The sequence below is a fragment of the Mastigoproctus giganteus genome, chromosome 1, assembly GCF_048544385.1.
Source record: "Mastigoproctus giganteus isolate SK-2022 chromosome 1, ASM4854438v1, whole genome shotgun sequence".
Taxonomy (NCBI): domain Eukaryota; kingdom Metazoa; phylum Arthropoda; class Arachnida; order Uropygi; family Thelyphonidae; genus Mastigoproctus; species Mastigoproctus giganteus.
The window spans coordinates 26,589,381-26,613,347 of record NC_143575.1 but is presented as its reverse complement, the minus strand read 5'-3'; the positions used below and the strand labels follow the sequence as shown (position 1 = coordinate 26,613,347).

The 23,967-nt window shown below is 34.9% G+C and overlaps 1 long non-coding RNA gene across 1 annotated transcript; it reads right to left on the bottom strand.

Moving 5' to 3' along the window:
• Positions 1–3,010: 3,010 nt before the first annotated feature.
• On the bottom strand, positions 3,011–17,042 carry LOC150090658 (uncharacterized). The gene is made up of 3 exons (XR_016547276.1): positions 16,973–17,042; positions 8,751–8,836; positions 3,011–3,116 (listed from the first exon to the last, which is right to left on the bottom strand). It is a non-coding gene; the product is annotated as an uncharacterized LOC150090658 (long non-coding RNA).
• Positions 17,043–23,967: the final 6,925 nt, after the last annotated feature.

The window sequence follows — 23,967 nt, the reverse complement described above, 5'->3', positions numbered from 1 at the left end:
CATCATCAGCATACTGAATGTAATTTGTTATTTCAAATGGTTAAAAGTCTAAACCATGAGAAACTGACACTGACAGTACTTCCTTCAAACTAAGCCAATGACTGGAAAATTGTGTGCTGCAGTTCATCACTTCATAACACAAATTTCCAATGTTCCAGAGTCTACAATAGTTTATGCACCAGGAAATAGATATTATACATTGTGTTGTGAAAAGCAACTGAATTTGACTGTAAATGCTTTTATACTTATTCCTTGCATGTGGATGGCAGGTATGATTAATTTTTATGAAATAGCGTGTGTTTGCAAGCTATTCTTTAAAATCCAAAGTTGTGCAGCTAAGTATCACCCTTGTATTATCAGTTCCTGTTGGTCCCCTGAACTTAGTTGATAGTATTTAACAAGAACTGATGTACCACAATTCTGGGTGTAGTACTATTACATTTCTATTTAGTGATTGTCATCACCACTGGTCTAGGGCATTGTGGTTTGCTAAAATGGAATGAATAGAGCAATTGCTAATATTAGTCTATTAGGACCACACTTCAGAAGTCAGAAACTCAATCCATCTACAATCTGCTTACTTAGCATGAATGTAGTTGCTTTTATACTTATTGCTGACATGCAGATGGTGGGTATGGTTCATTTTTCCTGAGGAGTGTCCAGATACTTTTAGCTATATAATCTATATACCCTATATTGCCAAAGGTATTAATCAAATTCATTACCATTCTTGATTAATAAGTTATATATTGTTAGTGATAAATAATGAGTAATGATTTGGCTCTAATGAAGTATCAGCAAAACAATACTGTACCAAAACCATCAGGAATTCTAGTTATTGTTATAAACAATCGCTCACCAGATAAAAGAATAATAATAATAAAAAAAAAATTAAAAAAAAGTATTAGAATCTATAGCACAGTCCACACATGGTTTGAAGGCTGAGAAGACAGTTATACTTGTTGACATTAGAATTAAATTTCTGTAGGGTGTAATGTTCAAGAAACACATGTGAAGAAAGGCTGTTCCAGACAACAAAGGGGATAAATGGGAAATAGGAAAACTTGGTTCTGTGAGTTTGGAGATGTGCAGTGAATGAATGCTGACTGCTTGCAGCAGTCAATACCTGGATAAGGCATTGTATATAAAAACATTATGGGAATCCTAACGTCTCGAATCGACATGATAGAATTCCCATAATGTTTTTTATACGATGTCAATGTCTCTAAGTCTAGCTATTTGATGTTTCATAGCTACTAAAATGTGTCAGGCAAATGCATCAGTGAATAATCCATTGTTCTATTTCGAAAGTGTACAACCTCTGTTACATGAACATTTCTACCTATTTGAAGTAACTTTATTTCCAACAAAAAAGCTTGGATAAGGTGATATGAAGGCCACTTTACTTAGACAATTATTTCAAATACCTGAAAATATATACATTAGTAAGCATATCTGTAAGGAATTTTATTTATCATTACAAGTATGAACTTAGTCATTTATTAGGTGAAAGAATAATGGAATGCATGATAATTATTATACACAAAATAATATATGGCTTACAAAGTTAGTCTTCCTATGTGTATTAATTAATTTACACATAAGGCAAAAAAAAATAAAAGTAACAGTGACATATAGATACTAAAAATATTTACACATCCAACTCAGAATCAGACAAATATTTACAATAATGTACAATTTCTTTCTTTTTTTGGCTCCATATCATAAATATATAAGATATATTTTTTAAAAAAATGTGCTGAATAATACAGCATACACCATTTAGAAAAACTATAAAAACATTTCACAAGGAACAATGGCATTCATAAATAAGATAGGGATTTCATCTCTATGAACTAATCAGTTTATTTTTAAAGAAAAATTCAATTTCTTTAAAGTTACAAAACATGCAAAGAAAGTAAATTAACTGAAATCCAAAATTAATGAACAAATTTTAAAAAAATATATTTTGAATTTTTTCCAACAAATCTTAGTCCCTTTATATAAATTCTTTTTTATATTTGTAAAAGATGTCTATCAAAGTTCATCACAAACAAGCAGATAAATCAATCTTACCAATTTTCTGCTTCAAATTTTCATTTGAAACTAGTTAGATTAAGAATGATAATTAGTTATGCAGGATGTTTGTTAAGATCTCAATCATAACTATATAATTGCATCAAATATTCAAATTGCATATCATTTTATTTTCACTTCAGGATTTATGTTAGAAGGTGCACTCTTATAAAATAATAAACAATTAATCATACAATTTAATTATCTGTTGGAAGGGGTATTCATGTACAGTGATAAAAACAATCACAGTTAATCAAATAGCTCAATTATCTGCAACAACAATCAATAAAATTTTCAGCTGGATAACAACTCTTGATGGCACCATATAACTAAGACATCTCTAATTCATATTTCTTACATTAATATAAATAAATTCAATATGTTCTGAGTATTTACGAGTTTTCTGTAGCCAAAAATTTTTTGTTACAGAACTTGCAAAAAATAGCATTTCTTTTTTACCCCCATAAGAGGCACTTTCACTTTTTTTTTATTTAAACATTAAGAAAAAGTTTAATCTTATTTGCTGATTTTCTATAGAATAAAAATAAAATGACAAAAAAAAACCAAAAAAACTTCAGGAATCATATCACTCATTCATAATTCTTGCTATGATAGTATGATGACCACTGAATCTGGACTGATTTTAGTATTCTTTTAATTTATCTTTTATACTGATCATGGTACTAACTGATTAAATATTTCATTTTAACTTTTGCACTCTTTTTTCAGTCAGAGCTACAACAAGAATTACAAAATAGTAATGAAATGATTTTTCTACACACTACTTTTTTTTATAATATTTATTATGATTACGTATCTCATCTTTTTGTTATGCAAATGAAGTGATATGAGAGAATATGAAAATGAATGCAATAAATACTTTTTGCTTGATTTCCAAACTATTTAGTCAATAATTTTCATTATCTGCTCATAACCTGCTTGAATTAAAAATACAAAACTTGGACTGCCAACTAGAGAGGACAGTTCAGGACACTTTAGCAAAGTATCTAAAGGAGGTAAAAATTCATGAAGATCAACACCTGTAAAAGAGTTAGAATTCAGTGTAAGATTGAATCATCCTGATAATGAGGGATAAATACATTATAAAATATATGTTTGAGATTGTTCCTTTTTTATTTAATTATGATAAAGCATATAAGCTAGAAATTAACATGTTATAAAACACTAACATTAACCTATGTCATTCCTTATTCCATTCCTAACGATGGTTATTACTTTTCTTTCATGAAGGGGGGAGTATTTAGCTTACTATAAACATAGTATAATTAATAAACATTGCTTTATAAGCATTTATTTTTTTTTATTTTATGCATGCAATAGGAGAATAAAGTAAGTTTATTAATTGGATGCTGTATTTTGTTACAGCAAGGTGAAAGTCCTCTTACTTGTTTTAAAATAATAAAATAGTTAACTGCTAAAAATTACATGTATTCTCTGGTTGGTTTGTCTATTTTGCAGTATGAAAAATCCAGTTTACAGGAGAAAAAAAATTATGAAATCCCTGCCTGAGACCAAATAACTTGGCAATAGTGTGAAAATGCTGTTAAAATTCCTCTAATATTGACTCTCTCCTCTAGCATCCTCCTTCTGAAGCAAACATCCACTCTTCTGATTACTTCTTATAAATTCTGTATGTTGTAATCTTAACTTCTCACACATATTTTTGGAAATCAGCTATATCAGCATTTTACTCATCTCAACATAGAGCACTGATTAGTGATAGTATTTAAGACATCAAGCTTACCATGTAACCATGTAATGTGATTCGCTAATTTTTACATCATATTTCCTTTGCAATTTGTTGATGCAAGTGGAGTAAGACTTCTAATATTTTGGCCCAGATAACATTCATCACTGTTTTAATGCATAGTATTGCAAGATATTCTATAATAGAAATTAATTTGTATTTTTTTAAAATTTAAACTTAAAACGATGATCTTTAGCTCATAGCTGTAAGATGTTCTTCGTGAGAACGTTTCGCATAGGGAGAAATCATCCTTAAATAAATGAAATATGAAGTACAAAAAAAAGCAACAATGGGATCGTTAAGGGTTTAAACCTTGGGATCTGCCAAGTTCTTATCCTCTATATGCTTGTATCATATCCATTATGAATATTTCTCATAAATTTTATTCTAGGTCAATAAGAGCACAATCCTGTAAAAAATTAAACATCATACTATCAATATAGACATTATGTCAGCAATTATTTCTATCTTGTTTTATTTTTGGAAAATATCTTCAAAAGAATTTTCCTCAGTAGAATAATTTAGCTTGTTGCTGCCAGTGCCAGTAGCTGTAGAAGCCAGTACTACTTCAACCCTTTCTTCTCTTGCCAAGGTTCCATTGTCCACACCTCAATAAAACTAAAGTTATCGATTTTTTCATTTGGCAGCTAAGTCCTTTTCCAGTACAAGGTTTCTTTTGTTTCAGTTTTCAGTGATTTATCATCATTCCCCTCTGGTTTCAATATTCCAGCTAAGTTGGTATATAATAGTAAGATTTACAGTCTCTTATTAACAACTCAGTAATTTATTCATTTAGTCATTTTTACTATTCCCATAAAATTTCCATCTAAGCTACGCTTGTTTCAATATTCTGAATAATTTCTCATCACTGTCTGAAAATTTTCATTAGTGAAGTCCTTCAAAGGCTTTCTTTGGTCTTTCAGTTTCTGCTGGGTAACTACTTCATGTGAATGTGGTTTGCATATCCTAGGATCGCAACCTTTCAGCCCAATCCTATAACGAAATTAGATGTTGCCAAAATGCTCTGTTCCTTCTTTTTTCTCTTTCTAGATACCAATGCCCTGTGGTTCCTGATGAGATGGGCTCTTGCAGATTAACTCCTTTATTCCATTTAATTATATCCCCCCTTTGCATTTTAGTTCACAAATCATCCATCTCTGAAAGCACTAGTTGCAGAAAAGACAAGATAATATTATCTTAGCAGTAATTATTTTAAAAACTTTCATAATTTAAATAGCTTGCATCGATTGATCTTTATACCTAAACTTTTAATGCAGTTTCAACCATTCTGGTGTAATAGTGGGCAGAAATTGATTTTGGTGTTATCTGGTGCAGTAACTGAAAAGTTACAGGGAGATAAAAATTACCTGAAACCTATAACAGCTACAAATTTATTTGTAACAGCTGTAATAGTACACAGGTTAAGCTTACAAAGGGAGATTATGAGGAATTGATGGCTAAGAAAGCAAAGGGTGGGGAACAAAAAGTTTTTACAAAATTCACTCCTGTCTTCTTTATAAATAAGAGAAGAACAAATCAGATCAGATCCTTGTGTAATAGTTGCAGAAAATCTCAGATAACCCAGCTGCTGATGCAGATGAATTCAACAGGTGCTTTGCATTAATATTCACAGAAGAAAGATCCTTCATAGTAAGGAGAAACTATACAAGTGAAGCTGAGTAGCACGTTCTCGGGGATAATGAAATTTCAGAAGATTATTTATTAGAAAAACCTTTGAACCTAAAGGTGTGTAAGGCTCCTGGAGTTGATGGCATACACCCACTAATTTTAAGGAAGGCAGTAAGACAGTGAATTAAACCATTAAGGTTAATTATGAGAGCATCACTGGATTCAGCAGAATCAGAACTAGAGAAGTGCCAAGGTATCATCAATATATAAAATTGTTTCAAAGAGTAAAGTGGATAACTACACACTGGCCAATCTGACTTGAGTGGTAGAGAAAATCATGGAAGCAATACTCAAAAGTGCAGTACAGGATCATTTAGACAGAAATGGAATTCTGAAAGAAACAATGTTTAAATAACCTGGTTAACTATTTTGATATCTCATGGGCTGGGTACAAGAAATAATTCTGACACCGCAAAGCATTTGACTGTCCTGCATGAGAGGTTACTTTATAAGCTGGAGCATGTTTGGGATCAGGAAGGCTGCAGTACAAGAGGCAGAGGGTTGTCATTAAGATTATTCTTCAACTTGAACCAACATAAGAAGTGGAGTTTCCCTGATCAGTTCCCCCCCCTTCTTAAATGATATTGAAGGTATAAAAGGCATAATGTCAAAATTTTCAGATGATGTCAAGATTAGTAGAGTACACTGAAAGGACAGAATTCAGATACCTGGTTAACATGACGCTGTCACCCCTCTTGCTAGTGGACGAACCCACTGCTGGGCAAGTATATAGGTACACTGCATTTTATGTAATTTGATGTCAGTATGGATAAACATTGTGAGTTAACTGGCTTTGAAAGAGGGATGATAGTGGGTGCCTGACACATGGGTCACTATTGCGGAGGTGGTACAGAAATTGCACTATCCCATTCGACAGTATCAAGAGTGTATCAGGAATATGCCACTTCCAGAATAACAACTCGTCATGGGCGGAGAAAGGTGGTGGATGAAAGTGGCCGTCGACGTCTGTCTCGCATCGTTTCAGCCAACCGGAGAGTGACTGTGGCACAAATCACAGCCGACTTCAATGAGGGTGGTGCCAGAAACATCTCCACCAAGACCATCAAGGCAATCATTAGCAGCAATAGGTTATGGGAGCCAACCCACCTGCATGAGAGGTTAATTTATAAGCTGGAGCATGTTTGGAATCAGGAAGGCTGCATTGACCCATTGCTAATACCACAACACAGGACTGTATGCCTCAACTGGGCAAAAGAACATTGGCACTGGATCTTGGATGATTGGAGATGGTCTCCTGGTGCGATGAGTCTCATTTCCAGTTATTTCGAGCGGATGGGAGGTTGCATATCTGGCAGAAACTGCACAAAGCTATGCGCCCGTCATGTCAACAAGGAACTGTTCAGGCAGGTGGACAGTCGGTAATGGTTGGGGTGTATTCAACTGGCACACGTGGGACCTCTGGTATGTCCAGACGGATCTCTGAATGGTCCAGGTTACATATCCATCCTTGCAGACCATCTGTATCCCTTCATGGTCATCGTGCACCCACAGGGCAACAGACTCTTCCAGCAGAACAATGCACCTCCTCACAGAGTTGCGGTGACTAGAACATGGTTCGAAGAGCATTCCGCAGTTTTTACCACCATGAAATGGCCTCCCCATTCATCGGATACAAACCCTGTGGAGCATCTTGGGGAACCCCAGGGGCTCACATTTGGTGAGTATGGGTTTGGCACACCCAGGGTCCTGAGCTGGATATCATCATTCTTCTCTTTCTTGGTGATTCCCTTTTACTTCTCTCTCTCTCTCTCTCTCTCTCTCTCTCTCTCTCTCTCTCTTAGGGTAACTGGGGAAATTTTTTTTTTGGCGGCGCAGCATAAGCCTCAGGCTTCCTTGCACCATATAGCTAATAATAATAATAATAATGCTATGGAAAGGTCTGTTCGAGCTTTGGATCCTCCAACCAGGAATGCGACGGAATTATGGACAGCTGTGCAGCAAGCATAGATGGAAATACCTGTAGAACACTTTCATGAACTAGTGGACTCAACGCTCCACCATGTGACTGCCCTTATCCGGATGAAAAGTGGGCCTACCCATTACTAGGTAGGTATCCCATTAGATAGACTTCAGGGATGGTCAGAAAAGTGTTAGCGATGTTTTAATGCAAGATTACACTTTGGGAATAGCAACTCAAAATAACTTTTGGTGAGGTTGAATTAAAAATAGCAGAGGAAGAATGGGATCTGGGAGTTATGACACAATTACTCATGACGTTTTCTGAGCAATGCAGACAGGTGGAAAAGAAGGCCCATAGTGTCTTGTCAATGATTTATTGAACATTTGCTTGTAGAGATAGGGAGATCATAATCCCACTGTATATGGCAATTGTATGGAGGACTGTACTTAAAAAAAAAAAAAAAATATATATATATATATATATATATATTGAGCTTTATACAGTGATCATAAATAATTGCAGAACTAAAGGCCATAAATTAAAATTACAAGGAAAGAGGTTTAGGCTGGATTGCAGAGTAAGTTTTCGTTTAGCCAGTGAGTTGTTAATTACTGGAAAAGTTACTTCCGTGGGTGGTTGAGGCTGACAGCCAAAGGACAGCTGGATAGATATCTATGAGAAGAGGGAGGCAAACAGGTATTTATTTTATTTTTTTTGGCTGGTACAGCAAAAGCGTAGAGCTTCCTTACACCATATGGCCAATACTAATCTCTAACACTATAAAGCTATTGCTACAAAATGCCATGGTGCACTTCACTTCAACAAAGAGGAATTAACATTATTTATTGTAATGTGGTGCTATCCACAGGATGACACAATATGTAATTTTAGCTGGTATACTGCATGAATTTAACTTACTGAGAAAATCATTTATTTAAGAGCAAAATTAAGGAAATATATGAATATTTCATATCTAACAAATTTTTTTTCTGGTACATAACAATTATACTACAAACACTGTAAAAATAAAGTATCATATCCATAATTTCATTTGTTCTTTATTTTTATTTTATAAACCTAACTAGTTGCATTAGATTATTCTGGCACACCGATATTTAAAAACTTCTAACACTGCCATATATGACATTTCTCACTGAAGTTTTTATAGTCAAATTTAAATTTAAAAATAGTTTTCAAAAACCTTTATTAAAGGAAATAAATTCTAATCTAAAAGTATGCAATTTTTGCAATGTAACTGAATATAGCACCTTTGTCAAATTGTCACTGGAGTCTTACCTTGGTCAAAAGCTAATTCAACGACTTGAAAAAAAACTGTGTTCTTGATGGATTCCAAGGGATTGTCAGTATCTAAATTTTCCCAACTGTGAATAAAAAGTTGTACAATATGATCTCATTTCTCAAAATTTATACAGAGCAGATAGTTAATAAATTTTAACTATTTGTTACATCAACAAATTCTAACATAAGAATACTGAAAACATGGAATCATTCTGATATATTACATGTAGAATTTGGTAAGTACAATGTGTACAGGAAAGTTATTACATGGTAGAAGAGGTAGGAGGGGTTATGATTCTGAACAGAAAGTGCATATATTCAAGAAGGGTATATCCAGTTGGGGAATATACACTGAATCAGTCTAGTGTGATAAAAAGAGTGGAACAACAAAGCAGAGCAAAAGTGTGCACGCTACAGACCTAATGAATTTGCTGAGTGTATGATAATTAGAAATATGTGCAGCTGTAGTAGACAAGCACATCAGAATGTCTTTTTATGGGGGAGATTAACTATCCAGATAGAGATTAGGACATATGGATAAAACACCAGCACAATGCCTGGACCACCTGGAGGAAATGACTATTTTCTACCATTAGGGGATCAATATTCTAGACTTGGTCATTACTAAAAATTCATGGGCCATTAAAAATCTTTAGATTAAGGAGTCAATAGCTGCAAGTGACAAAGTTTTGATATGGGAAGCATTTTCATTTTCTCAAAGGAGATTTTATTGGCCGTAAGACATCATATGATTCAATTTTATAGAAATAGCTGAAATCTCTAAGGGATAAACATTCTAACAGGAAACATTTCAGAAAATAATTCCAGATGCTACATATTATTTCATACTTTTAAAAAGATATTGTAGAAAGTGTAAATTTAAATAAATGGCCAAAGAATTGATGAAACTCTATCAGAAAAGAAGGTTGCTTCGGTTATTTATAGATTATCAAGAGACCCATTTAGTATGGAACATATAAAGTAGTTGGTAATCATGTTATTCAGAGAGTGAGATAGGCTAGGGCAGATTATGAAATGGGTTTGGAAGAGAGGTCCAAGCAGGATGCTAAAGAGTTCTTTGTATATGTGAACACTATAAGGGAAAGAATGAACCACACTGGTTCACTGAAAACAGCAGTAGGAGATCACAAGGATGAAACTGCTAGTTTGGCTAACAATTATTCAGCATTAAACAAAGCACAAGAAGCTGATGGTATCTCTCCAGTTATACTGAAAGAAGTTGGAATGATTGCTAACCCCCTATATGTAATAATGGAGGCATCCTTAGAATAGGGTGAACTTCCAGAAGATTTAAACTGCAAATATCCCTCCTGTTCGAGTCATCCCAATAACTACAGACCTGTAAGACTTCTGTGGTAGGAAAATTATGGCAACTGTAATTAGGGATGCAATGTAAGATTACCTGGATAATAAGAGAATCATACATCATTTTGCTAAAGGAAGATCTTTTCTCACTAATCTAGTATTAGGTAGTCACAAAAGAATTGAATGAATAAAATAACTTTTGATATCATTTACTTAGAAATCAGAAAGCTTTCTGTCACAGGCTCATATCTTATGTATATGATGAAGAAGTTTGGCATTAGGGATAAAATAAAACAGTGGATAAAGGGAAGGTTGACTTCTAGTAGAGCAGCATTACAAGTGATGTCCCACAGGGTTCTGTGCCAGGGCACTTGTTTTCAATTTTCATTAATGATATTAATGATCACATCACAAGTTTCATGTAAAAATTTGTTGATGATATTAAGTTGCTCAAGGTTGTTAATTTGCTCAAGGTTGTTAATGAAAACCAGGGAACATTGTTGCAACAAGACAGACAAATTAAAAAAAAAAAAAAAAAAAAAATTAAGCTTCAATGCTAGTAAACTGAAGTTGAAATTAAACTGTACAGGAAATAGGAGTGGCACATTCAACACTGTTAAAGATGAAACAATCTTGGGATGGTAACATAGTCCATATAAAGTTCTCATAACATTATATTAAAGCCGCAAGGACAGCACTCTGAGTACTGTCAATGATACACAGAAATTTTTGCAGTACAGATGAAGAGGTAATTATTACACTGTAGAAATCAATGGTCAGACCATATCTTGAATACCATATACAGGTCCAGATGCATTTCAGAAAAGAAATAAACTTGCTCAAAAGGGTAAAAGGCGACCAAAATAACTAGTTTTTAATACAAAATATACCCAAACTCATACAAGAAGAGACTCCAATTCTGTAAACTGCAAAGTTTGGAAATATATAGTTTTAAAGAGGTAGTAGATAATTATTTTGTACAACTAATTAAAATATAAAACTTCAGAGAAATTATTTGATTTTACTATTTATTATTATTTTTTTTTTGACAGCAGATGCTATATAAGCTTTGCTCCCTTGCATTATTTTAATATTTTAATATTATTTTGTTAAACAAATTAGAAAATAACATTATTTGTAGTATGTGCATATAGAAGCTTATACAACAAGAACTGTATACTGAATATTCATATCCAAAATTTAAGCAACACAAAAACCACAAAAAAGAAAAGTTTTAAACAGCCAAAAACATTCAATCCTTCATAAAAGTAACTCTTATGACTGTTTTCTACATGGTACTGTGAACACATATAAACTGATAAATATGGGAAAGCCAGAAAAGGAGATATGGTAAAAAAATTGCCAGACTCAATTTTCTGACCTTCTCACATTTCTAAAAGGAAAATACCTCAAAGTAATGTGGTGTCAAATAACATGTATCCTGACCTCACACTGGCTCCACAAATCCACAATGAGCACAATGTTACCTACTGGAATGACAGTCCAGTGATGCATGCCAATGATGTATGTCGTTTCCAGAAGTTGTACAGCAGTAGTGAGACATGCATTCTCCATGGAACTCAACAAGTCCAGTGAAAATAGAGGCCTATTGTGATTTATTCCTGTATTCAGGAAATCATTCAATAAGATACTGATATTGAGGTAACCATTAAAAAATTCAGTGTGGCTGAATTTTGGTTGTCACAGCTCATATTTTCTTATTGTTGAAGGACTAAAACTTTGCTAAAGTAGATGACTTACCTAATAATTCTAGTACTACTAGTTATTCTAGACTGTGCCTTGAATTAACAGCATTTCTCACTGTGGCTTATCTAACAGCTAAGAAGACATCAATGCTATTGATATCTCTTCAGTGGGTGGGTAAGTACCATCAGTATAGACTTGATAATCCACTGACTATATCATAATATGAGATAAGCCACAGGGGGCTCATTCAATGTCAGGATTAAACTAGTTATTTAATATCCAGTATATTAAAATGCAGAATTTTCATTTTTTTACTATATAGGAAATGCATTTACTAAAAAACAAATTTGTTAAAAAGAAAAAGTCCTTCCATGGCATATAAATTTACTATAATGAAGTTCAGCTCTCACTAAACTTCATTATAGTAATTGTGGAGGTATCAAATAACAAATATATCAAATTATACATGCATAAAAAGTTATATCTATAGTAGAACACCAGAACAATGTTGTGACAGTAGCATGGCTGCCAACTTTTGCCTTTCAAAGAGCTGGAGTTCGGGTAATTTTAAGTAGGAGAAAAACAAGAGATAAAAAAAAAAAAGGAATAGAAATTAAATTTCATTGACAACATACACATTTTATATTAAAATACATATATAGGATCGTTTATCAATATAGTAATGCTTTCAAACATTACTTACCTAGGATTTTTCTGTCAGTGGATTTCTTTTTGGATTTTCTGTCAGATATTTACTGATTTTGATTGCTTCAAAAAAAAAAAAAAAAAAATACTGTTGTAGACTTTGCTCTCTTCAGAAATGTTGAAGTTTTGAATGAGTCAAAGTTTTCTTAATAACAATGGGACTGCTGTTTATACTTGGCTGTCAAGAGTATTTCCAAAGCTTTACTCTCACATAAAAAAGTTTTATTTTTTTCACCTGGCTGAATATACCTCACATTCAGCACTGCTGTAAGGAATTTTTAATATGCCAAGCATGACTTGGTATAGTCATATTATATTTCATGTCATATTTCAAGATTTCTTGTGCATTTCTCAGTTCCCCAACAAAGAACAAATGTATATCAATTCTTTATTCTTTCATTATAGTGTCTAGTAGTTCTCACTCTGAAACTGGCAGAACTGATGCTGCTAAACATCAACTGCTTCATCTATTTCTTTATCTTTAATGATGCCAAGAACTTGCAACTTGTCCACAGAAAACTTGAAAATGATGTACTGGAAATTGATGAAACTTGTACTAACTCATCATTTATTAGAACATCACTTTTCAATGTTCTTATAAATACTCATGTAGCACACAAGTTTCAATGACAAACTTATGCACCATGTAGCCAGTCACATGCAGCAATAAAGTACTTCCACACTGAACAAAAGAACAGAATCTTTTCTTCTTGGTTTAAACTTTCTATGATCTTGGCAGAAGAAATGCTTATTACTAAGTCAGAATCATCATTCTGGTTTAGTTTGCTATGGTAATCAACTTCAAAAATGGAAGTAGATTTAAAAACTGTTGGTATATAATAAATTTGTGCATAACATTCTTCAACATATCCAGGAGTAATGGCATCAGTACATATATACAACATACATTGGATTGAAGAGCTACATTAAGATTTTCAAAAGTTGGCATAATGTTTTAAAGGAAACAAAATTGATTTATTCAAACCAGAAGAGAGAAATATGAATAGACTTTCTGCATGAAAGAGGATAACATGCCTAGAATTATCGGCTTGCTTTCACCATAAGTTCTTTTACTTGGGAAGCTCATTAATTTGTCTTCTTTCCGAACTTCTTTTGGATCATGAACATGATTTGGATACAAATCAGTGAGACTACTAAACATCAACTAGTGAGTACTTGTATTTTTCAATTTGGTATTTCTGAAGAGTGTTCATATAGTTTTTCTGACTACTTATAACCTCTTCTTTAAATCAAAGGTTAATGCTGTTCTACCAGTCTAGTTACACATTCAACCAAAGATAGCCAATCTATAACACACTTCAGTGCATCCAGTTGCCATGGGTGGACAGTGCAGTATCAAGTCAGTTTGGTGTGACATAAGCACTGGGAAAGCGAAATTGAGAGTAGGAGTGTGTTATAGACCAGATGACTCTGATGAGTATAATGAACAATTGAACAGAGAAATAGAGTAGGCCAGTGAATCAGATTATCTTATAATGGGGGATTTTAATTTCCCAGATATTGGCTGGAACTTGTGGGTTGGTCACTCACACACTAGCAAGGCTTTTGTGGATTTATTGGATGATTGTTTTCTACAACAGTATGTTTGGGAGGCAACTAGAGAGAATAACACTCTTGATCTGATTATCAGTAGTGATTCTTTATGCATTAAGAATCTGCAGATAAAGGAATCACTAGGTGGCAGTGATCACAGCCTACTGATATGGGATTTACTTAAAGATATAATTACCATCAGGGGTAAAGGGAAGGGTTTCTGCTTTCATAAAGGTAACTACAGTGGTCTCAGACAGTTTTTAAATTTTGTACAGTGGGACCAACTGATGATGTTACCAACAGCAAATTCTAAATGGGAAGCATTCAAAGAATTAATCTTGGAAACTACTAGGCTTTTCATACCTTCTAAGATTCTGGAAAATGGGCCATTTTCCAGAATCATCACCGCTTCTTTTTTTAACCCATCCATGTAATTTCACTAGCAATGCCTGTCGTTTTTGACCTTCCACAACTAATTTTTTTTGTTTTTTGCTATTTCACCATCCAGAAACATTTCTGAACAACATGCCTACATGATAAGTACAACTCAGAGAAGGATTATTCTCTATGACAAAATATGCAAATAAACATCCTGCACACATGATATTCTTGCTCTGAAACATTATGACATCTATTTTTGTTCTCTATCTAAGCATTGGATGCTGTTTTTATTATTTATTTTCAAATGACTGATTATATCATATTTCCCACAACTTGACACTGAAAAATCACATCTGCATACGGTACACAAGGCAACTTATCTTTTTCCAGATTTTACAATACAACAAAAATCTTGCACCTACATCTGAAATTTTACAGTGCATTTGCCATCTTACTGAATGATATTGGTAATTAGCTTCACATTACAATAAGTACAATGAAACAGCATATATTACAGAAAAGAAGGCTATTATACTGCACTTCCATTTTTCAATGTAGACCAGCATACCTGATGGCCAATTTGTTGACAAAAATAAGCATAAATTTGTAAAATTTTAACAAATTCCAATTTCAATGTAGTTTTACTATTTTATAAGAGAGAAAAACTATGTTTTTACAAAAAGATAGAGAAGCTCTTTATAACTAACTACAGTAGGCCCCCGTTATAACGCAGTTCACTTTACGCTGATTCGCTATAACGCTGTTCTTATATTATAACCTGTATCTGACTATAACACTGTCACAGATCACTATAACGCTCTTTTACAGATTGCATTTTTGGCATATTTAAAGAAAACGTTTCATTTGATGGAGTCAACAGCTTGAAAATGAATAGCAAAACAGAATTAAAACGTTTCCCACGCCGACTTGAGAAATTTTTCCACGCTCAGTGAAATTTTCTCGCACGCTAATTTAATTGCAGTACAGCGACTTGTTACATAGTTCCGAGATAAACATTTTAAAAAATGATCAAATATATTGCTTGTAATATTTGCGTTATATGCATTTATCCGAAGTCTAGTCATCACTCAGTACCGTATTAGACATCATGCAAAACGGACAGTTTACTTGAACATTGTATCGTAATTAATGCAACCAATGCAGTTACATTTTCGAAGAGTTAATAATGGCCGAAAAGAATGAAAAAGCAACAATGTCTGAGCGCAGTATGAAGACTATAAATGTAAGAAAAAGACTGAATTTGAAAATTAAATTAGACGTTTTGAAGCGAATCGATTCCAGTCAAAGACAAGCGGATGTGTGCCATAATTTAGGACTTGCAAGTTTAACTGTAAGAATAATTATAAAAAAAAATAAAGAATTCATTTTAGCAGGGGGAAAGATAGCTGTTCCACTGCAAGCGACTAGGGCTAGGCCAGCTATTAGGATCGAAATGGAAAGACTTTAACTAATTTTATTGAAGATAATATCCAATGCAGAATTCAGTTAAGTTAAATATTATTAAAAAAAAAAAAAAAAAAGAGAGATTAGACAATATGATGATCTGAAGAAAACTCATCTAAAAAAAAAAAAAAAAAAAAAAAATGTGGAACCATTTAAAACTAGTAAGGGCTGGTTGAATATATTTAAAATCCAGGGAGAAGCCGCAAGTGCAGAAGAAGCCGAAACTTTCAAAAAAGAACTTTTTAAAATTATTGAAGAGGGATATCATGTGTTATACCTCTCAACAAGTTTTTAACATAGACGAAGCAGAACTTTTGTGGAAACGAATGCCTAAAAGAAGTTTCATATTGAAAGAAGAAAAAAACACGCCAGGTTTCAAAGCGGCAAAGTATCGGTTGACTTTATTGTGAGGTGGTAAAACTGTAGGGGATTTAAAATTAATACCCCTTTTAGTTTATTTGAAGAGGGCCAAAGTTCAACCCAAAATCGACACATTTTTCATGATTAAATTCATCAATTAAATTAAATTAATTACATTCATGATTTTAATTGGAATTTTAAGTTTAATTTTGATACGTAAGTAGTTACCACATAATTATATTAAGTGTGTAACACAGAATATTTTATATGTACAAATATTTGAATATTAAACATTTTGACCTACATTTGTGCATCTTTTCACTACCGTTTATTATTGATTAGGAAATATCCTATAGCACCAATTGCAACTCACAAATACATATGTTACCTTATGGGAATGCAGTGCTCGCTGAGCGCGGATTCACTGTTTTTACGGAACGAATTATCAGCGTTAAGCGGGGGTCACCTGTATATCATGACATGAATGAAGGGGACAGGGTTCAAATTGAGGAAAAAAGATGGACCTCTGTCATAACTCCAGAGAGTTGACAGTTGTGAAATAACACCGTAAATTTCAGAGACCAATTTCTCCGTATAAGAAGTTTGTCCTTTTCTTGCAAAATGTTTGAAATTTTCCTATGCTTAATTAAGTTTCTGGAGGTACATCCACATTTTTATCATATAGTTATTAAACAATTCTAAATTTTATAAACATAACTTACCTATCCTGAAGAACTGACTTGCACCAAATATGTAATCTCAGGTTTTGAACATCAGAATCATCAGGTTGCTAAAATAAAATTTAAAAAAAAAATTCATATGGGAACGAATGAAGGAAAGTTCGAATAAAATCATTTAAGCTTCTAATAACGCTGGAAAGGGAAAAACAAATTAATTTTTTTTTTGTATTTTCTAAATGAAATATGGCATTCTTTATACATTTACTGATTCTGAATATGAAAAATACTCAATTTTTTATCATTTTTAAATGTATATACAATAACATATATGATATACACTTTCATATAAAAAGGTCACAGGATGACACCAGATTGGGAAATTGTACATGGTTATGAAAGTTGCAAATATTTTACCTACAGAAAATCAGTGATTAGTTCAGAGCAGACATTTCAAATGGGTATGCCAAACAAGAGCAAACAGGAAGAACTAACAGTTTCAAAAGGGAATGATAGTCATATGCTATTGGGGAAAATGTCTACATACTGTTATTCCTGAGTCAACAATTGACAATGAACTGAAAAAATGAAAGTCCAGAGGATACATGAGTCCAAGATACATACCAGGTAGGTATAAAATACTGACTGATAGGAAACTGATACCTTGAGATGGCTGCTTACCTCATTTTACTATCAGACAGAGAACTATTAGTAGAGAACCTAAATCCATAGTTGAGTAACCACAGGTAAACTTGTGTTTCTGAATAGAGGGGCTGCAGCACATGAATTTTTTATGGAAGAGCAGTACACAACAAGCTTTCAATAAAAAAAAAAAAAAAAAAAAATGCATGCTGTCAGTTGGCAGTATGCAAAATGCACTGAATCTGGACTGTGGTGGATCAGTGAAAAGAAATTCTAGGGAGCGCTGAGTCACTCTACACATTTTACCAACCTGCTGGACATTTGGGGTATGGAATATGCCCTGAGAATGATTATTACCTCAGTGTGGACCAGGTCTACTAGTCACAGTGCACGAAACCATGAATGATGCATTTCACACTGATGTTCTGGACAATTCTCTGTATCCTATGTTATGACAATTTTATAGAACTGACTCTTACACCTTCCAAAATGACAATGCTCCATGTCACAAAACAAGGATTGTTAACATATAGTTTTGAAGAGAATAGAAAACTGATTTACTGATTTAGAGAACATTGGTTTACTGCAACATTTCTGGGACAAACTGGAAAAGCAAACATCCCTCTGTTGGTGGAACTCACAAATGCTTTACAGAAGGAATGGGGAACAATACTACCAGCTTTCTACCTAAAATTAGTAGAGAGTTTCCTACAATGTATTAAAGCAGTCGTTACAGCCAAAGGTGGCCAAAACTACTATTAAATTTTTATGAAACCCCCAAACAAGAGGTATTAGAACCTATAGTACTTAGTACCGTGCTTGAGTTGGAGGTTGTTGTCGTTGTTGTTATTTGGTTTTTAGGAGCATTAGCAACTAAGGCCATATTGCTCTGGGAATATGCGGTGGTCATTCCTGACCTTTCCACATCCTCCGTATTTGGTGGTGATGGGCTCGAACCCCGGTCTAATCAAGAAGCGTGTGCTACGCACTGCTGCTCCTTCCCACCTGGCTACGGAGGCACCAGGTTGGAGGTTGAGAAGACGAGAGAAGATACTTGTTGACATTAGACTTGAACTTCTGTATACATATTTTCAGGAAATACGTATGAAGGAAGGCTGTTCCAGGAAACGGCAGTTGAATGAATGAACGAGGAGGATGAAAAGTTGGTTCTGTGAGTTAGAAGTTGGACAGTAAATGGATGTTGGCTGGTGGCAGCATGTGTTAGGTTTGTTTTGAAAGAGAGAGTGGGAATTATAGAAGCTAATTCAGAAAAACAGTGCCCATGGAAGTATCTGTAGAAAAGGCATGCAGCAGAAACAGAACGTCTATGAGAAAGAGAGCGGAGAGACTCTGTTGGAGAGGAATCATTAATTAACTGCCCTCTTCTGAATGGAATCTTAGAAGCCTGAGAGAGGTTTTGGGGGCACCGCCCCAGATGTGGGAACAATATTCCATATTAGGGTGAATTTGCAATTTGTACAGCGTGAACAGTTGTTTGGAAGAAAAGTAATGCCGAGAACGAAAGAGAAAACTGAGCTTTTTAGATGCAGAGGAAGCAATATTTGTAATGTGCTTGTGCCAAGAGAGATTAGCAGTCAGGGTAACCCCCAAAAGAGATATTTCATTTTGTCTAGAAATCAGAGTGTCACCAAAGATAAGCATAGGAGCAGAAGAATCCTTTTTTGCGAGATATAAGACAAGACTCAGTTTTAGAAGGATTGAAATCAACTAAGTTTTCTTTGCCCCACTGGAGAATAACCTGGAGATCAGCATTTAAGGAATTGGTAGCGGATATACAAGAAGTTAAAGCTGATTGAGCAGGGCAAGGTTTCTCAAAATGGAAAGTGGAATGCAATGTGCTATCATCGGCAAAACTATGGATAGGATTTCCAGTCAATGGAAGAAAGCTATTAATATACAAGAGGAAACAGGTGGGGGATAGAACTGAACCGTTGGGGACATCAGCATTAGCGGAGAAGTTAGAAGATAGAGAGCCATCTACCATCACCCTCAGTGAGCAACCAGAGAGAAAACTGGATAACCAATTACAAAAAATAGTTGGCAAACCATAAGATGGAAGCTTGTTTAGAAGACCTTTATGCCAAACACGATCAAAAGCCTTTGAGATGTCAAGAGCAACTGCCTGTGTTTCACCGAACTTTTCCATTGAATTTGTCCACAAATGGGTATCATAAACCAGAATATCACAAGTGGATCGACACTGACTGAATCCATACTGGCGATCGTTGATCAGACGGAAGGTTTCTAGGTAGTTTAAGAGTTGGCGGTTAATTGATTTCTCCATTACTTTAGAAAGAGTAGAAGTAATTGCGATGGGACTATAACTGGATGGAAGGGATTTGTCACCCTTTTTAGGAACTGGATGGATGAGCAAATTTCCAAGCAGAAGGAAAAACACCTTTGGAATAAAAAAGCGAAAAAAGGCAGCAAAGAATAGGAGTAAGTTCACGAGCACAGGTTTTGAGAACAAATGGAGAAATACCATCAGGACCTGGAGCTTTCTTAGCATCAAGATTTGTGAAAATCCTTCTGACATCCTTTGGATGAAGGACCACAGGAGGCATTGAATGGAGTGTGTTAGAAATGGTGGGAGGTGTTTCACCAACATCATTAATATGCAAGTTGGAAGAAAAATGGGATGCTAGCAGGTCGGCTTTATCGTTGGCCGAAGTGACAACAGAACCATCTGGTTTTGACAGAGGTGATAGCAGAGATGGGCAAAAGTTGTGGTCAATAGCTTTGGCAAGAGACCAGAATGATCGGCTACCATTAAGGCAAGAAACAAGTTTTCTACTCTTAGCCTGTTCAAAATCTAGTTTGGACTGATTAATAATTACTTTACAATTGTTGCAAGCTCTGGTGTAGGCAGAAAATGAAACTGAAGAATTGGAAACAAGCCGATTATGATATGCAACGTTCTTCTCTTGAACAGTCTTGTACGTTTATTAGAAAACCAAGGTTTAGATAAAGGACAAGTTTTAAAATGGAGTGTGGAATAAAGGATTGCATTCCTACAAGAATAATTTCAATGACACGATCTGAGCAAACATTGACATCAGAAGTTTTGAAACAGTAATTGGCCAAGGAAATGAAAAGAAATCTCGCAGGTCGTCCCATTTTGCATTCATGTAATGCCAAACAACATGAGGTTGGGAATAGCCATGAGATAAATGCTCCATTGGAGAAGAGAAAATCACCAAGTTGTGATCTGAGGTGCCTAAAGGACCACTCACTTCGACCGTGTACTTATAAGGTTGTTTGTGAGAAAAAGTTCAAGGTATTGGCTGTATGGTAAGGATTCTCCAATATTCTTGTAAGTAAGTGAACAATCTGTGCAAGGTCATTAGTAATTGCAATAGCCTCAGCATCTCGACCAGCCGGGTCAGTGTGACTAGAAAACGGAAGCCAGCTGGAGTTGTGAACATTAAAATCACCAAGGAAAATTACCCCGCTGTCAGGAAAGTTGGACTGGAGAAAGTCAAATTGCAAAGAGAGGAAGTCAGAGCTGCAAGTGATTGGTGGAGTTAGGAGAACGGTAGAGACAACAGATGAATTTCACGCAATGAGGTAGAGAGATTTTAAGCCAGAGAAGATCGAAAAGAGGAGATTCCAAATTACCAAGTCTCTGACAGGGAATATCGGAACGGAATTTTGCACAAGTACCACCTTTAAGGCGAAAGGAATCATACAGTGAATAATTTGGGCAACTGAGATGAGCAGTAGTTGAATCAACCAATAACTGAGATTCTGTCAGAAAACGTACATGGGGTTTGGTAGACTGCAAGTAGAAATGGACATCGTTGAGATTAGAATTGAGACCACATATATTTGTGAAATGAACTAGGAAGTGTTTGGGAGGTTTAGATCATTTCGCGGATAAGCTTATTCTATTAGTTTGACAATTCATAGTGTATTCAATAGTAAGAAAAAGTGGGTGGGATATGCTGTATGAAGTAATGAAATTTTTGGATATGGCGCATTCATGTGGTAAGAATATACCCAGATCCTTGACATAACGTGGCCTCGACAATGCTCTCCGCATACACTACTCAGACTCCCTCCAGTCACTATCTGGCACAGTAGTGGTAGCAAGATTATACACTAGCTGATCCGGACGCCTCCTAGAGAGTTACCAATAGGTTTGGTCCGGTGTACTAACTAGCGGCCGGCCTGCAAACCCGTTTTAGAGCTGTACCCTCAAAATGTAAGGAATTGGAATCATCGTAACCTCAAAAGTCATCAATCATACTGCATGATGGAAGAGATATGGAAGGGTTGACCGGCACTTAGCTCTAGAGACTAAACATGAGTTCCACCACTTCAAGCTTCCAATAAGCAAAGTGGTGGTATTTCACCGGTTGATGAGAGTCATCTACCACCTAGTACTGGCTGGTAACATAGAGGGGCGGCGTTCTTCCATGTGGTGTGGGCATCTCATCTCAATCCCTGCTTACATTGGTTCACACCTGGGTGGTCACCCACCATGTACTTGTGCATGGAGGTTATACCCAGGATTATTAACAGGATTACTTATACAGTGAAACTTCCCTTTAATGGACAGCTATGGGGAACGAGAATGTGTCCGTTAGAGAGAAGTGTCCACTAACAAGAAGTCTAAGGGAGAAAAAAAAAAAAAAAAGAAAGAAAAATCGCTAAATGTTTAAGGTAAAATTAAATTAAATTATATACAGATTTTGCACAATATTTTTGTAAATAATATACACACAATTGTGATATGCATGTTATGACTTTATCTTAAGAAAAATACATACAGTAATCACTTATTTTCTTTTGCACCTTCTTCCGGCTGATAATTTTGTTTTCAACATTTGTTTGGAGTGAAGAAATCATCGAAAGTCCTTTAGTATCTTATTCAGCGGCGAAAAACATTTTTAAACGATTGATTTGTATGAGCACTCACTTCTTCTATTTTCATCGGTGGTTCGTCATTAATATGTTCTTCGACAGAATGACCTCCTTCCATTTCTTCATTCTCATGAGGAATTTCTTGAAAAATATCGATGATAATGTCGTTGATATCTAGAGCACCATCTTCTGTAGTGAGGTTCGAGTCTGTATCTTTGTAGCCAGGGTCACTTGTAGCTGAAGTATCATACATTATCAATAGCTGTTGAAGTCCTTGTTCTTCTTGGTGCTCCACATTGCTGTTCACAACTTCAGTTTTTGCGTTTGAGAAGCCAGGCTTTACAAAACAGTTCAAGACAGTTTGTTTTCTAATTGCGTTTTCTGAAGAGGAAATCCACTGAATCACCTCTAGGATGCTGAGTTTCTTTGCAACGTCACTCGCACATGTTACATCGTTCATGTTTGCAATGAGATGTCTTAAAACACGTTTTCTGTAGTGAAGTTTAAAATTTTTTATTATCCCTTGATCCAAGGGCTGACACTCTGCAGATGTGTTTGGTGGCAGAAAAACGATTTGAATGATACAATTCGACGTGTGGGTGAGATGCAGCATTATCCATGAAAAGAATAATTTTTGTTTTGACGAATCATGTTTTGGTTAAAGTGACTTATCCATTCGCTCATGATATCTCGTGTCATCCACGCTTTTTCATTAGACTTCCAGTCAACATTCAAAAGATTCAACTTTATGCCCTTGAAACAAAAGGATTTTGAGGTTTTCCTATAACAAGAGGTTGTTCAAAGTCTCCCAGCATATTTTTACACAATAGTACAGTCAAGCATTCCTTAGAAATTTTTCCACCCTGGCTTTTCCTTTTTTAGACTCATTGTTTTTTCAGGAAGGGTTTTAAAAAACAACCCTGTTTCGTCACAGTTGTAAATATCCTTAGCTTCAAAATCACAACATAAATCTTCCAATTTGACGGACCACTCTGTTACAACCCCAGTGTCAACAGATCCACCTTCACCACTTACGGTTTTCCAAGAAATTTTATGTCGAGTTTTGAACTTGTCTAGCCATCCCACAGAAGCTTTGAACTCATTTATGTACTCCCACAGATTTTGCAACCTCCAAAGCCTTTTCCCTAATAATAGGCCCGTTAATGGGAATTTTTTTAGCACGTGCGCGACAAGAGCACTCATACGTAACATTGTCAATTTGAAGTCCAACAGTTTTCGGGAATGATTTTTGAACCCGAGATTGCAAGATTGCGAACACTATTTTTTTGCCGATCATACGCATTAATGAGTTCGACTTTATCTTTTAAAGTTAAATGTTTTACGAGAAGACATTGTGCACTTCACATGACACTGAACAAAACTGAAAACCGAAACTCAAACGACGAAAGGCCGACAAAATCCACTCATACATAACATTGCCAATTTGAAGTCCAACAGTTTTCGGGAATGATTTTTGAACCTGATCATTTACGTGTTGCCAAAATTGTTTG